Here is a 13,223-nt window from a genome sequence, read left to right as displayed (position 1 = left end):
ACTGTATTGTTCTTGTTACCTGCCATGGACACATGCTGGGTCCTGCAGTGTGAGTGCCACTTTATATAACCACCCTCCACTTTGGCTAATACATGAGGGTTCAGCCTATATGCTCTGCCTATTACATTTTATGGCGGCTTTGTAGATACACTGTGGTATATGTAGGAATATAGGATATCCTGATGTATACCAGCTATGGAGCACTGAAACTGGTCACACTTTAAAGACTGTTGAGACCCAATTAGCTCCTAGCAGGCTATAACTACCCCTCCCCCTTATTACAATAATTAATTAAATAATAACTGACACAACAACAATTCAACTTTTTTATGGGTGGGGATCGGCCACAGCTTTATTTATAAAATTACTTATATAAATAACAATTTAACTGTAACAAAGACACCGATTGGCTTCTTGCCAACCCGAGAGGTGCTGCCACACTGTCCTGTGTGGAGGTCTACCCCGGGTTGACCCCACTTTCACCGTCTTCTTACCACCACGGAGGAGACCAGTTAGCCCTACACTGGGCTCCGACCCCCACCCAAGAGATACTGGATAGCCAACACCTGGGGCCACCTCAGCCCCCCGGACACACCCAACACATTTCCTCTCCAGGAAATCCGCTCAACACATTTCCTCTCCAGGAAATCCGCCCAACACATTTCCCCAGGAAAACCGAGGTACCTGCCGCCAGGACCCATTACTTATATGAATTTGTATTCATTTTATTTATAAATTTTTTATTTTTTATTTTTTATTTTTTTTTATAACTCTTGTGCGAACACATCTCTCAGACTCGCCCATACACCGAAGAGAGCCGCAGCACTCGCACCACCTTGCGGAAAACCGCTCGCAAAACATAACACATATGGGAAACATCAAACTGGGCGAAAATAGCAACGCAACATGCAGATCGCCAGCGCCCCACGCGCTGCGCTACCCTCTCCGGAAACCAAGCCATCTCCACCGGCCCAGATACAAAAGAGGGCGAATCTCAAACTCACAACACCCCATCCTATCAAAGAAAAGCAAAACCCAAAACAGACAAAAAACTCGAAACTGAATAATCGGGGGCGGGGAGCAAAAAATGAAAAAGGGAGGGGGGGGGGGCGCCCCACAGCCGCCCCGTCAAGCAATAGGAGGACAACCTGAAAAAAACAGTCATTCGCTGACCCCCATGCAGCACAAGCTGCGCTACCTGGATCGCCGAAGCAGTCCGGACAAAAAAAAGGGGGCCTTTAACTTTTTATTTATTTATTTCATTATTTTACTGTTTCGTGAATTGCACAAAATAGGCACCCAAAAAACAGACACCCCAGTCCCAGATGAGGAGAAAGGAAGTGCCCCATTCACATAGCCCCGAAATAAGCCAGCGCAAACCTCGGATGAGCAAAACGACGCAAAAGTGACAACCAAAAATCCGACCCGCAGCTGCCACCAAGTGACCCAAAACCGACAGGAAAAAACGGTCGCCGACTGCAAGGCCACCCACTCGCAGGCCCAGCCCCTAGGTACACACCAACATCCCACCAACCGCAAAGTAGAAAAGAAAAAATTACCCCCCGCCATGCGCCAACCGCATCCCACTGGGTCACAGCACAGTGGGAAAGCCACCCACCTGTTTTCTCCTTTTTTTTTTTTTTTTTTATTGTTTTTTTTTTTTTTTTTTTTGAATAGAAGGTGATTCACATGAACAGGTGAAGATACCCGGCGTCATGTACTAAGAATGTTATTTGGATGCACAGAGAACACAGCCCAAATCTCAAACCTCCTTGGAGAGGTGACACAGCAGTCAACTTCCGTCATCACATCCTATGAAAACGAAATAGGAATAAACATCAGAGCCCGGAAGGTTACTACAAAGGGCATTCCAGGTACGAAAAACAAATTCCCTATCCTCCACACCACCAACCACTCGCAAACGCCTTACCGTGAGTGTGACCAAGTCGCAGGAGCCACCAAAGCGGACCAAGAAATACACACCACACTCCACGATGACCCACGGGCCAGCCACACAGGCAAACCTTCCGACTCCGCCCGAGGGAGCAACCTCCGGAACCACTGCCAGAGAAAAACGGGACAAAGCGTCAACACCCAATACCGACCCCAGGGAGCACAGCCCCAAAATAAATAGTAACTCCAAACAGCAAAGCACTAGGCACAACAAGCCAAACACAAGAAGAAAACCGCAAGAGTAATATCAGTGACAACTCCCCGAATGTCAGACCGACAGCACGCCACGATCACTCAAAGCACCCCAGAAAATAAGAAAAGTAACACCAAATTAGAGCGCTACCAAGCGCAGGGGCCAAGCCAACCCACACAGTATCGTTACAAGTCCAGAACATGGGCTGACGCAGCAAGCACCCAAAGTCCCACAACCAATACCAAGGCAAAAGCACAAACAAAACCCAAGCATGGCAGAAACCCACTGACTACTAAGACCCAGGGCTAAACCACCCAGCAGCACCACCGGGAAACCAAACCACACCAACAACCAACCAAACCGGCCACATTCGGAAACAGAACGAGCTTCCCGTGAGCTGCAACGGGGACAGAAAGCAGGCCTGTCCACTGCACGACACATGAAAAACCCCAACCAGCCGAAACGTCAGCCCTTAGCGCACCCGGGGCACATATGCGGGGGCACAGATACCACACACCCTCGGCGGCCAGAGACAACCTGGAGGAAAAAACTCCGCCCGGAACCATATTCCACGTGGAACAATCAGGAAACCAGCAAGGACCGTAACCAGGGCACCTAGCGAGCCCCGAAGAAACCAAAACAGAGAAAATGCAATCACACCCCAACCACAGGAAAGCAGCAGACCAACGCCAACGCGGCATGCGGAACTCATGCTAATCTACTCAGTATTGGTCCAATTTTAACATATGTGCTGCCGAAGCGAGCACCAAATATGGAACGCTGCACAATTTGCATGTCAGCCTTGCAACAAACAAACCACACCCCCACAAGCGCAGAGCACAGGAGAATCACCCTCCGGAATACCACCACGAACAGAAGAACTCACAAGGCAAGGCAAACAGAGACTCATGCGAAACTACTCCCGGAGACTCAAGCGACCACCGAACACATCAGCTAAAGCACCCAAAACGACATACAGAAGTCCCATGCCTACCAGAGATTGGGAAAATACGGAGAGATAAACCAAACAAAGGGGGAGAAAACCAATAGAAACAAAACCGTAACTGGGCGGCACCCACCGAATCAGGATAAGGAACAAGCCTCAGGAGCCAAGTCCGCCAAACCGCGGCAACCCAGAGCGTAAGGCCAAAAGAGCACTCACCCAAGCACGCACCGCAGAAAAGGATACCCTACCAAAGGACCCTGTCAAGAAGAGATGTACCCAACTCCCAACCAGAGACCAAACTCAACATACACACAGAAACAAAAGGACGAACACTGCACAGAAAGCAGCTATAAGCACACTAACCGGGGAAGGGGCCAAGCCCCGCATCAGAACACTCACCAATTCCAGAAGATGGAGAAGCCAACAGCTGGAAGAACCACTTCACCACCGCCGCAGGCGTGGGGCAAGGCACGCCGGAGACCGCCAGGTCGCGGGTACTTCGCTACCACACTCACTACCCCTCCACGGGGGACATTGGAGAGGCAGGAGGAAGAAGGACAGCAGCGGCAGCATGGGGGGGGGGTTTGGGAACATGGGGCGGAGAGGTGATGGGGGGGGGGCAGACGCAGTGGGCAGGGGGGTAAGGGGAGAGGTGCCAGCGTGGTCGGGGTGAGAAGCTGGGTAAATGAGAGGGGACGATCTGAGAGCTCAAATAGTTTGCGCCGTAACCCGAAAGAGCCCGCAGTACCCTTGACATTTTCTAGGATTGTTTTTTTTTTTTTTTTTAGTGAACGCCGTTTATTAATACATACGGTAGAAACATTTATCAAATAAGCTAAACAGAAATGTCATATGTGTATTAATTACCAATATTATTCATTATGTATTTCACGTGTATAGTGAAATTTTATATTTATTTCTTTTAATTTAAAATTATTTTATTTGATTTATTAATTTATTCATATTTGTGTGCACGCCATAGATGGAACACTTCAAACGACGACATATTGTTATACCCCAGACATGCACGCATGCGGAGATACCACATGCGTGCATGTCTGCAACACACAGATTCTTTTTTTTTTTTTTTTAGTTATACATACATACACATATACACACTGTTATTTATTTATTTATTTTTTATTTATTTATTTATTTATTTTTTATTTAATTAATTTTTTTATACATATATATATATATATATATATATATATATACATACATATACATACATACATATACATACACACACATACATATACACACATACATATACACACATATATATATATATACACACACACATACACATATATACACATACACATACATACACATATACACATATATATATATATACACATATATACAAATATATATATATTTTTTATTTTTTTATTTTTTTTTTATTTCTATTTATTTATATATATACTTTTTATTTATTTTTTTTGGATGGGGAAAAGGGGGGAAACCAAACTTTTATTATTGAAGGGTTAAATGACCTTTATCCTTTTTTTTTTTTTTTTTGCAATGTTATAGCTCCATAGGAGCCATAACCTTGCACACACTGCTCCTAACACTGATCACTTGCCATGTGTTAACATGGCAATGATCGGTGCCATCAACGATTGATTGTTCAAGCCTGAATTTCTGGCTTGGAGCAATCAATCAACGAGCGGACGCGCAGGAGGCAGGTAAGTGACCCTCCTGCTGCGTCCTAGCTGACCGGGACAACGCGATTAGATCGCGATTGTCCCGGTCAGCCCGACTGAGCAGCCGGGATGATTGAAAGTACATCTTCAGACGCGGCGATGAACTTAGATCGCCGCGTCTGAAGATGTAAAGCCGGACATCTGCCCGATCGGCGATGTCCGGCGTAGCATGGGTCCCGGTTGCTAAGAGCAACCGGGACCCACGGATATAATGCGCGCTCCTTAATTTTTTCAATTTCCCATTCAGGCTTTCGCCCTCCTGGGACTAATTTCCCAAACTAGTGAACCCTAAACTCTTAAAAATAAACTTTTAATGTGATTATCATTAAAAGTAATTTTTTTTGGGAGAAGCCAAAAATATAACGTGGGTTAAAACTACAGACATTGGATCAGTATGGGGTTAAGTATTCTACTCATTTCCATTTATTTTTATTTAGTATTTCAGTTGGATATATAGCTCCTAACCAGGAGGCCACTTATTATTCCGTTATGGTATTTCCATTTACATCCAACCCTGTGGCCAGGGAGAGCGGGCGGGGGGAGGAGGCTTTTGAGGGCGCACCTCCGCCGCTGCTACCGGGCCCACGGATTTGTTTTGGTCTGATAAATGCACGTTTCCCGGGTGGTCTGCACTTGTCGGCATATATTAGCTCTAGAATTACCACAGTTATCCAAGGAAACGGGTTGGAGCGATCAAAGGAACCATAACTGAATGATAACAGTTATGGTTCCTTCGATGGCTCCAACCCGTTTCCTTGGATAACTGTGGTAATTCTAGAGCTAATACATGCCGACAAGCGCAGACCACCCGGGACGCGTGCATTTATCAGACCAAAACAAATCCTGGGGCCCGGGTGCGGCAGCGGCGGAGGTGCACCCTCAAAAACCTCCTCCTCCCGCCCGCTCTCCCTGGCCACAGGGTTGGATGTAAATGGAAATACCATAATGGAATAATAAGTGGCCTCCTGGTTAGGAGCTATATATCCAACTGAAATACTAAATAAAAATAAATGGAAATGAGTAGAATACTTAACCCCATACTGATCCAATGTCTGTAGTTTTAACCCACGTTATATTTTTGGCTTCTCCCCAAAAAAATTACTTTTAATGATAATCACATTAAAAGTTTATTTTTAAGAGTTTAGGGTTCACTAGTTTGGGAAATTAGTCCCAGGAGGGCGAAAGCCTGAATGGGAAATTGAAAAATTGTTATATTATCCCGGGGAAACACCTTATGGGTAATTTGGATTTGTTGTATAAACCACATGGTGCTTTCATTGGAGGTTAATTCAGTCAGCAATTTGACCACTGTTTTTCTCTGTAATGCCCCGCACCCACCTCTCCTATATCCTAGTGTATGTAGCAGGTTCCGGATGTGGGCTGGCTCTCTCAAGGAATGCCTCCCTGCATTAATAGGTAGGGGGTCTGTTGACCAGTAGGGTCAGAGGACAGGACTATACTGTGGGGGGCCTGCCATCTACAGCTGCCTGTTTCTGACTGTATTTTCTTTATCACTATAATTATTAGATTTTTGTACATTTTCATTTTATTGTAAAATTAGTAAAGGCTATTTTTTAAGACCTCTGTGTATACCCTATTATACGATTCTCTAGCTTAGACGGGCTGATAAGTCTGCAGGTCCCAATATACTGAACAACATAATGATTAACCATCAGGTATGATAAAATATAGAATAGAACAGGAAGAAGGTTAATCAATAGTATAAACCAAGTGAGACGCAAAGATTCTTTGTGAGACATTTTTGTCAGATTACCCAGCATTCCATGTGAGGTGCTTGCTCTTTACCACAGGGTGTGCACTGCTGATAACATTACTAATACCTAATGATAAAGACGTTTACCACAGTGACAAGAAATCCCTGGAGAAGACGGGACGGCATCTCCGTAAACATTTTGAATCACTACTTGGAGTACAATATTATCACTGCTGGAGTAAATCTTGTAAGTATTTTGAGGTGTATCCATTTATTTGGTGTCTACATTGATAATTGCTATTAGTTATTGTTTCAAATTAAGACTTACAGATCTGCGTTGTACCGGATCTATAATATGATGGTCATATAATATTATGGCCCAATACTGTGTCTTCTTGAGCCTCCAACTCTACACGGTAATGGTGGTGGCGGATGTGAGAAGAACATTGCTATATGTGTATAGCAGGTGCTGCATTTTAGAGGTATTCTTCACAAAAAGCATCACTTCTAAGGAGAACATGGTTTTTCCAGAAGGCACCATATGGTACCACATAAGGTTCCTATAGCTCTATGATACAGATCCACAGTGACTTCATGTGCCTCAATACAGGCTCCTTGTAAGGCCTTAGGCTAACCATGTCTGTCCAATAACAAGGCTTGCAGATGCAGTGAGGGGGATTTTCGGGGTATTGCTGGCTGGAAACGACCCCTATATCCGATTTAGAGACGCATCGCTTCACCAGAGTCACAGGAAACAAGGGGTGTAAAAGTTAGCTGAAATTTATTTTTTACTTTTTATAGTACAGGTACATCTTAGAATGGCACAAGTACATAAAAATGTTCGGACAACGCGTTTCTAGAAGTAGACTCCTCTCTTCCTCAGGTCCAATTACATATACAGTAGTTTAACCTGTTGGGGACCAAGGGCGTACCTGTGCGTACTTGTGTCCTGGTACTTGAGGACCAAGGGCAAACATGTACGCCCTTGTCCCGTAAGCGGGGTTTGCAGTGTACTCAGGAGCTGAGCACGCTTCAAACCCGGTGGGTCTCGACTGCTATCAGCAGCCAGGACCCAGGGTTAATGCCGCTCACCACTGATACCCAGCATTAATCCTTTAGCATAAATGTCCGAACTATTAAAACATAAGGTTAGCTAAATCGCTCAGTCTATGGCGTACATGTAAAAAGACTGAATTTTTGGTCACTTCATACACCATAAAAATATTAATAAAAAGCAATCAAAAAGTCCCAAAAAAACAAAAAATGGTACCGATAAAAACTACAGATCATGACGCAAAAAATGAGTTAAAAAGTTATAGGGTCAGAATATGACAAATTTAAACATACTAACTTTGGTGCATGTAGTTTTAATTTTTTTTTTAAGTAGCAAAATAAAATAAAACAAAACCTACAACAATTGGGTATCCTTGTAACCGTATGAACCTACAGAATAAAGAAGGTGTCATTTTTACTTAAAAGTGCACTGTGCACTGTATAGAAACGAAAGCGCCCAAAAGTTACAAAATGGCAATGTGTTTTTTTTATTTCACCCTACAAATAAGTTTTCTTTGTTTCGCCGCAGATTATGTTATAAAATAAGTGATGTCATTACAAAGTACAATTGGTGATGCAAAAAACAGGCCCTTATATGGGTCTACAGGTGCAAAATTGAAATGGTTATGATTTTTGGAAGGGGAAAATTGGCCTGGTCCTTAAAGGGGTACTCCGCCCCTAGACATCTTATCCCCTATCCAAAGGATAGGGGATAAGATGTCTGATCACGGGGGTCCCGTCATCGGGGACCCCCTGCGATCTCGGCCCCCCGCTGTCATCACTGCACAGAGCAAACTCACTCTGTGCGTAATGACGGGCAATACTGGGGCCAGAGCATTGTGACATCACAGCTTCGCCCCCTTAATGAAAGTCTATGGGGGGGTGGAAGACTTGCATTAAGGGGGCAGGCCGTGACTTCACGAGGCGGCGGAGCCATCACGTCACGATGCTCCTGCCACTATATCACCCGTCATTACACACAGAGTGAGTTTGCTCTGTGCAGTGATGACAGCGAGGTGCCGCAGCCAAGATCGGGGGGATCCTCAGCGGCTGGACCCCTGCAATCAGACATCTTATCCCCTATCCTTTGAATAGGGGATAAGATGTCTAGGGGCAGAATACCCCTTTAAGGCCAAAACGGGCTTGGTCCTCAAGGGTTAAAGACATTTATAGGGTGCGAACAATTCAAATATTGGCGGGCTTTGAGGTAATCGGGGGTTAGCAATGACGTCAACCCTCATGGTCTCATAGGAAAGGGAATTCATGGTTCTTTAAGATTGAAGAATTGGAATAGCATGCCTCTCATTGAGCAGTGAGACCATGGAACTCTCTGCCAGAGGAAGTGGTCATGGTGAACTCAATGAATGAGTTAAAATTTGCCTTGACACGTTTCTGGAAAGTAATAACATTACAGGTTATGGATACTAGATTTATAGGGACAGAACGTTGATCCAGGAATTTATTCATATTCGAGTTGGGGAGGTTTTTTTTACACCCTTTTTTTCTGCCTTCCTCTGGATCAACACAGTAGGGACACAATAGGGATGTAGGTTGAACTTGATGGACTCTTTTTTTTCAACCTTATGAACTATAGATAACTATGTTTGCTCAGTTGTATACTGATTCCATTGGTAAGTTAGGACAATAATATAATATATAAGTCTGCTGTACCCAATACTAGTGTGGGGCCGGCTCTTGTCATAGGCAAAGTAGGCTGCTGTCTAGAGCGCTATCTTGATGAGGGCGCCGTCTGTGGTCAGTTTTCTTTGTTTAGTTAGTTGTTTAGTGTCACTGTCACATTACATACAGTACATAGTAATTATTATTGTGTGTGTGATAGCGCTGCGCTCCTAATGGCCTGATAGAGGAGACAGCACAGCACCGCCGCTGCACGCTTCACCACTATCCAGGGCTGGAGTCCTGCAGGACCGACCCTAGAATTCGGCTTACCCCTACATCCCCCCCCCCTCCCCCAGACGGGATGACTAGCTGCTTCAGGTGAAGGACCTTTGATGATGTCACCATCATGTGACCAGTTACATGTTGGGGCTGAGCTTCACCATGCAGTACAGGAAAGATGGTTGCTGAAGGACCTTTGGTGATGCTGTGGAGGAGGCGGGGCTGTACTGAAGTGGAGGTCACATGATTCCTGAACAGTAACTACTATCCTGTTCTGTGTGAAGAAATCTGCACCTTAGTTATTGTGGTGAGCCACGGGGTGTGATGTGAGGTGTATGGGGCAGATGTTGTAGCCCAGGGGCAGTTGTTATTAACCCCTAAATGTTCATAACACCAGGGCATGGTTTTCCTATGTAAGCACCCGAAGGTAGCCCCTCCCATCCCTAGGATAAGCAGGGTAATAATAGTCCAAGACCAGGTTAGCGTTAACAGTAGCTTTACTGAGGTAGTGAGATGGTAACAGTCTTTACAGTTAGGCCAGAATCCCAGAGAGGTGACCAGTAACACAGGGGACCTCGCAGCTTGCTGGGACTTGCAGTGACTTTGACAGACTTTACGACACTGACTATAATAGACTTGACTTGACTGAAGATGGTGACAGCAGACAGAGATGACTTGACTTACTGACTTGTGGCTGTAGGTTAGGCTTGAGGCCTCCAGGTGTGCTGGACACCGGCTCTGAGATGTCTGGACTGGACTGGACCTCAGGATCTAAGAGCAATGAATGATCAAAGAGGCAGATTGCAGCTCCTCCCTTCCTTATAAAGGCGGGCTGAGCAAGGAGCCCAAAGGTCAAGCTGCAGGTCACCTGGTTAGCTGGTGCTCTCTGGGTAACAAACAAGTGAATTGAAAATGTGACCACATTATCATGTGACTAACTCAAAGGTCCTCAATGGTCCTTTATACATAATACATATAACACCATGGGGGAGACGCTGCAGGATGGCCCCTAGAGCAAAGAGGGACTCAACCTGACAAAGCCTAAGTACTGTACAGGACCATATCCCTTACTGGGACATCACATTATTATTACATGATGAGGAGGTTTGTTACAGTGTGTGACTATAAAAGTAAGTAATTACATAAGGATGGGGTTTGTTAGAGTGTGTCACCCCAGTAGTAAGATGATTACATACAGAGGAGGTTTATTACAGTGTGTCAGCCCAGTATTCTGGTGATTACATGAGGATGGGGTTTGTTACAGTGTGTCACCCCAGTAGTAAGGAGTTTACATGAGGAGAAGGTTTGTTACAGTGTGTCACCCCAGTAATGATTACATACAGAGGAGGTTTATTACAGTGTGTCACCCCAGTAGTAAGATGATTACATGAGGAGGAGGTTTGTTACAGTGTGTCACCCCAGTAGTAAGATGATTACATACAGAGGAGGTTTATTACAGTGTGTCACCCCAGTATTCTGGTGATTACATGAGGAGGTTGGTTACAGTGTGTCACCCCAGTAGTAAGGAGAGTACATGAGGAGGATTGTTACAGTGTGTCACCCCAGTAGTAAGGAGATTACATGAGGAGGAGGTTTGTTACAGTGTGTCACCCCAGTAGTAAGATGATTACATGAGGAGGAGGTTTGTTACAGTGTGTCACCCCAGTAGTAAGGGGATTAACTGAGGAGGAGGTTTGTTATAGTGTGTCACCCCAGTAGTAAGGGGATTATATGAGGAGGAGGTTTGTTACAGTGTGTCACCCCAGTAGTAAGGGGATTACATGAGGAGGAGGTTTGTTACAGTGTGTCACCCCAGTAGTAAGGGGATTACATGAGGAGGGGGTTTGTTACAGTGTGTCACAAGAGTAGTAAGGCGATTACATGAGGAGAAGGTTTGTTACAGTATGTGATCCCAGTAGTAAGGAGATTACATGAGGAGGAGGTTTGTTACAGTGTGTCGCCCCAGTCGTAAGGAGATTACATGAGGAGGAGGTTTGTTACAGTGTGTTACCCAGTCGTAAGGAGATTACATGAGGAGGAGGTTTGTTACAGTGTGTCACCCCAGTCGTAAGGGGATTACATGAGGAGGGGGTTTGTTACAGTGTGTCACAAGAGTAGTAAGGCGATTACATGAGGAGAAGGTTTGTTACAGTATGTGATCCCAGTAGTAAGGAGATTACATGAGGAGGAGGTTTGTTACAGTGTGTCACCCCAGCAATAAGGTGATTACATGAGGAAAGGGTTTGTGAAATGGTGTGAAATTAGCTTTTGCCTAGGGTGGCAAAAATCCTTGCTCCAGCCCTGTATTTGTGTGACATTTACTTGGTGTTAGAAGCAATAGGTTCCTTAGTTAAAATTATAAATTTTCTGGGAAAAACATATGCATTAAAGATGCTAAAAATGGATGCTTCTGTTTAACATTATGTTAAACAACCAGCAGTACCAAGGTGTTTTGCTGTTTTAACACTTTTAAATATTATAAAATCATTTAAATACACTTGAGTTACTGATCTTTTACTGAATTAGTAGAACATAGGTCACCTCTGTGGATAAGGTTATCTATGGTTAATCTCTTATATGGCTGATTTAGCATGATAGGACAATTTAGTTTTATAGAAAACACAGTAAGATACAATATTTAGTGATTTCTTCATAAATATTGATTACATCATGGTCACTAACAACCTGCTTGTAATGGGATAAACTCATTCACCCTCTAATATTAAAGGGCCATTTATATATAAGCTGTAGAATGCAGTTCTCTCTCTGCACCATTTGAGACCCAGAGACACTATGTGGGCTGTGGTAGCTGGGTCACTGGAGGGATGTGTAAGACATGAGTGGCCATCAGGAGAGGACAGATTGGCTACTCTATGGCCTATTAAATTGCAATTGAGACACCATCTGAGGAACCAATAGACTGGTGTGACCAAGTGGAAATATAGGAGGTAAAGGAATAGGAAGGAGGTAAAAGGAGTATAATCCTTCTGTAAAAGTAGAGAAGGATGTAGGATGTATAGTCAGTTACAGTTCACATTTGTTAAAGGAAAACAGTCACTAATCTCCCCCCCCCCCGCACTAACCAGAGGTACAGGCTGGTGGTACGGAGGACGCTGATCTATATGCTGCCTACCATGCCCGGATCCACCCCGCTGTTCGCCCGTAATCTTCATTATTCCTGATATGCAAATGATCATCTAACTGGCACGAGCGGGGTTACACGCCTCCATCTGGCACTGTGATGTCAGCACCGCTCGTCCACAGCATCACCCGGCTTATGATTATTGATGCCCTCCCTCCGCCTCTCCCTCTCCTCCCCGCTCTGTACAGGACTCCACTGCGCTGAGGCTGCTTCCCGGTGTACACAGGAAACCGGCACATGCGCAGTGGAGTCCTGTACAGTGCAGGGAGGAGAGGGAGAGGCGGAGGGAGGGCATCAATAATCATAAGCCGGGCGATGCTGTGGACGAGCGGTGCTGACATCACAGTTGCCAGGTGGAGGCAGTAACCCCGCCCGTGCCAGTTAGAAGATCATTTGCATATCAGGAATAATGAAGATAACGGGCGAAGGACTTGACGGATGCGGGCATGGTAGGCAGCATATTGATCAGCGTCCCCTGCACTACCAGCCAGTACCTCTGGTTAGTGCGGGGGGTGTTTAGTGACAGCTTTCCTTTAAGGTAACATGGACCTGTCTGAAGACACAGTAGAACTTAGTACTGATAATACTGTATACTGTTATATGTTGTGGCA

General features: G+C 44.9%; 1 protein-coding gene across 2 annotated transcripts in view; it reads right to left on the bottom strand.

The window, feature by feature from the left end:
• LOC130284234 (retinol dehydrogenase 5-like) overlaps positions 1-10,172 on the bottom strand; it is a 54,706-nt gene extending 44,534 nt beyond the window's left edge. Inside the window, exon 1 of one of the 2 annotated variants that reach the window (XM_056534395.1) lies at positions 10,155-10,172. The gene's annotated coding sequence lies outside the window, so the exon portion shown is untranslated. Of the gene's footprint in view, positions 1-9,578; positions 9,597-10,154 lie in introns of those variants that run through there. The other variant, XM_056534396.1, reaches the window with a different exon arrangement.
• Between the last annotated feature and the right edge of the window lie 3,051 nt (positions 10,173-13,223).

Source organism: Hyla sarda, chromosome 8, assembly GCF_029499605.1.
Source record: "Hyla sarda isolate aHylSar1 chromosome 8, aHylSar1.hap1, whole genome shotgun sequence".
Lineage (NCBI taxonomy): Eukaryota > Metazoa > Chordata > Amphibia > Anura > Hylidae > Hyla > Hyla sarda.
This window is presented reverse-complemented; position numbering and strand designations above follow the sequence as displayed.